Source organism: Chrysochloris asiatica, unplaced genomic scaffold (genome assembly GCF_000296735.1).
Source record: "Chrysochloris asiatica unplaced genomic scaffold, ChrAsi1.0 scaffold00135, whole genome shotgun sequence".
In the NCBI taxonomy this organism is placed as follows: domain Eukaryota; kingdom Metazoa; phylum Chordata; class Mammalia; order Afrosoricida; family Chrysochloridae; genus Chrysochloris; species Chrysochloris asiatica.
In genome coordinates, this window is record NW_006408653.1 from 659,928 (window position 1) to 664,228 (window position 4,301).

Below are 4,301 nucleotides of genomic sequence, written 5' to 3' on the forward strand. Positions count from 1 at the left end.
ATGCACTGAATTGCAAGATCGGTTTGAACCTCAAGATTAATGGTTCATGCTCACTGCATTTGACCAAATATGTTGTTGTTGTTAAGTGCCATCAAGCCAGTTCCAACATATAGCGATCCTGTATAGGGTTTCTGTGAAGTGAATAGTGAGTTTGGACCACCGATCTTACGGTTTAAACCAACCTTGTTGTCCAGTGTTTTTCTACACCTCACCCCTATTGTGATGGCTGGAACTGCGGTTGCCTTGGCAGGGCCCTGCAGACTGGACGTTTCCTACCCCGCTAACCATGGTCACTATGAGTTGGAACTGACTGGTGGCACAAATTATCACTCACACCCCCACAGGTAGTGTAGGAGCTCTGGTAGTGTAGTGGGTTACAAATTGGGCTGCTAACCGCAAGGACAGTAATTCGAATCCACCAGCTGCTCCAGGGGAGAAAGTGAGGCTTCTGCTCTAGTAAAAAAATTACAGCCTTGAGAACCCTACACAGGGTCACTATGAGTCAAAATTGACTTCACAGCATACAACCACCACCACCATCACAGGGAGTGTAATAAAAAGGGAAGAACGTGGCTTTTTTTTTCCTTGTTTGGTTGATGGTTCTGTTAGTACATTCCTTACAGGTGTTTTTGTTCACTTCATACACTAATGTATTGTTTGGCTGGAAGGTGATCCTGAGTTTAATTCCAGGTTTGAAGGGTGTCAGGACCACAGTCTTGGAGTTTCCATCAGTCTCTCTCAGACCATAAGTCTAGTCTTTTTTATGAATTTGAATTTTGCTCTACATTTTTCTCCCACTCTGCCCAGGTTCTCCTATTACGACCCTGATCAGAGGAGAGGTAGTAGGAGCTGGACACAATCTAGTTTTCAGGTCTCAAGGTAGTACACACTATGGTTCATGCAGTTCGTCAGTCATTAGGACTAATTGTCTCATGCTGCTTTTCTCCAGAGAGGTGGGGAGTATCTGTAAGCTTCTTAATATGATGATCAAAGTTGGAAACCAGGCCCATGTGTATCAGAAAGTGGTGGGTACTTGTTTGCTTGTTTTTCTAAGTTTCTACTATGAATCATGTGTTAGTTTACATGGGAAAACATTATCTTTACATTCATCCTATCGTATTTCGCCTCATTGCAATGATTACAATCCCCTGCATGCACCATCAGACAACCAAAGGGTACACCCTGCAAGCCTACCTGCACCTCAGGCCTTCAGCACACAGCCCCTTGAATCCAGAGTACCCAGCTGCTTCCTCTCTTCACCTCATCATCTCTGCCTCCATCCCTAGTGTCACTGCCTCCCCAGACAGAATCCCACACTTCACTTTTCTCCCTAGATGGTTCCAGGGATCTCTGCATCTGGACTGCAAAATCAGCCACTACCCTCTTTTTGCTACAAAACATTTACATTTACCTTTCTAATACACACTGAAAGACCTGATAGCAATCATTCCCTATTGAACCACAGGAGTCCTTTCCCCTCACCTTTTATCAACCCCATCCAGATAGGTTGGAAACAACTCAGTGGATATTCTACCTTTCCCCATACCCTTTGAAACAAGGTTCCCTGCTGAAAGCTTGTAAACCAGTCACTTCTTGCCTTTGTAGCCCCCCATTTTGGGTAGCCAGTGTCTAAGTTCCCCATCCCTGTGTACCAAGGGGGTGGGAATGACCCTCACTGTAAAGATTTGTTCGCTCCTTTGTCATATTGCATCCACAAGCACAGGTCAAGTTCATCCAATTGTAATGGGTTACTTTCTTTTTTTTTTTCTTCTTTCTTCTTCTAGTTGTGTTGTGATCATCTAGCCAGCCATTGATGCCAGGTCAAATGGCTACTGTCTGAAACTGTGGGTGTTCTTGTGCATCTCCCCTCAATTCATATCAGCTGGATGCTTCACACTCTGCTCTTGTCCTCTGGGGCCATGTCCCTGCCCCTGGGCCCAGGAGTCCCCAGGTCTTGTCATGCTGCTGGTTAACCAGGTCTCAATCCAGGTTAACAGGAGTCTATTGAATGTGGTTGGACTTAGCTCACAACTTCATTGCTGTTTTTCCCCTACTTCCCCTTTTCCGTGACCAACGTAGTCAGTAGCAAGGCCACATGCCTGCTCATGTATTGCACTTGAGTTTCAGACTTGGAAGGGCATTTGCCTTGAGGGACTTGACCACTTGCCTTGAAGACTCCCAGGGGAACAACTTGCTTGTTCTTGTAGTAGTCAATTGGACTGGTTTTTATTTTTCCTGTTGGTCTTTCTTTCAAGAAACATCTTCTGTTCTTCTAGCTGCTCCAGACTGGTCTGCTTGTCCTTTCAAGTAGAAATTTTCCACCACAGAATATTCTGGATGGGGATCAGGATTCCACCTATGGTCTTGTGCAATGCAAAGGCTCTGCAGGGAGCCTCCTTCACAGGGCAAGTTCTAGCCCCATTTTAAGTATTCCAATCAGTTATAGGCTGAAGACAGACTTACAAGGTTTCTATGGTGATGTTTCTGGCTATTCCTCTCTCTCCCCTTCAAGTGTCTATTTTAAATAGGAGGTAAGGGAAACCAAGATTCAAAAGATGGCTAAGCATCTTAACATCATTTCCCCACTTTTACCCAATCAAACCATGCCTCAATCTTTGTATCCCTGAGCCCTGTTTTTCCACGGTTATTTACCTCCAGCCTTTTTAGCCCATGTAAATCTGCCTAGTTATTCTCCCATACGCCTTGTTTTTCCTTTCCCCTTCCCCTTCTACCATATGCTCCCCTAGGACCCAAACTATCATGTGTCTATTCCCTACCCTGTGCTCCACCTTCCCATCCCTCCCCTGGCCCCACCCAATACACTGAGGTAACCAACAACAACAACAAAAAGATTTCCCCCCTTTTAGTGTGGGTGCTTTTTCTTAATCTTTTACAATAATGGTCCTATGCCGTATTTCTCTTTTTGTGACTGACTGATTTCACTCAGCGTAATGTCCTCAAAGTTCATCCATGTTATGCAGTGTCTTGCAGCTTCCTTGTTATTCTTCAGGGTAGTATAATATTCCATTGTATGTATGTACCACAGTTTGTTTATCCATTCTTCCATTGATGGGCACTTAGGCTGTCTCCATCTTTTTGCTATCATAAGTAGTGCTGCTATAAACATTGGTGTGCATATATCTACTCATGTTATGGCTCATATTTCTTGTGGGTAAATACCAAGTAGAGGGATTGCTGGATCATAAGTTATCTCTATTTTCAACCTTCTGAGGAAGCATCATATTTTTTTCCAGAGTGGTTGGACTATTTTGCAATCCCACCAGCAATGCAGGAGCATCCCAGTCTCTCCATATCCTCACCAGCATTTATTGTCCTCTGGTTTGTTTGATCTTTGCTATCATTGCTGTTGTGAGATGATATCTTATTGTTATTTTGATTTGCATCACTCTAATGGCTAATGCCAAGGAGCTCTGGTAGCATAGCGGTTACAAATTGGGCAGCTAACCTCAAGGGCAGCAGTTCAAAATTACTAGCAGTTCTGCAGGAGAAAGTTGAGGCTTTCTGCTCCCATAAAGATTTACAGCCTCGGAAACCCTGTACAGGGTCGCTATAGGTCGGAACAGATTTGACAGCACTTAACAACAGCAACAATAATGGCTAATGCCACCAATCATCTGTCAGTTTGTCATACTGTGGTGGCTTGTCAGTTGCTGTGATTCTGAAAGCTATGCCACAGGTATTTTAAATACCAGCAGGATCACCCATGGTGGAAAGGTTTCTGATGAGCTTCCAGACAAAGACAGACTAGGAAGAAGGAGTGATGAACTACTTTTGAATATTCAGTCACTGAAAACCTTATGAATAGCAGAGAAATACTGTCAGACATAGTACCAGAAAATGAGCCCCTCAATTTGGAAGGCACACAAAATGAGACTGGGGAAGAACTGCCTCCTCAAAGTAGAGTTGACTGTGATGATGAGAATGGAATAAAGCCCATGGGAGTAAAGCTCTCGGGACCTTCATTTGCTGATGGGACACAACTGAAAATAATGAGAAACAGCTGTAAACAACCATTAATAATCAGAACAGGGAATGTACGAAGTATGAATCTAAGAATTTGGAAATTGTCAAAAATGAAATGGAACATATAAACATCGATATTTTAGGCATTAATGAGCTGAAATGGACTGATATTGGCCATTTTTAATCTGATAGCCACATAGTTTACTACGCCGGCAATGACAAATTGAAGAGGAATGCTGTTGCATTCATCGTCAAAAAGAACATATTCAGATCAGTCATGAGGTACAACGCTGTCTGTGATAGGATAATATCCATGC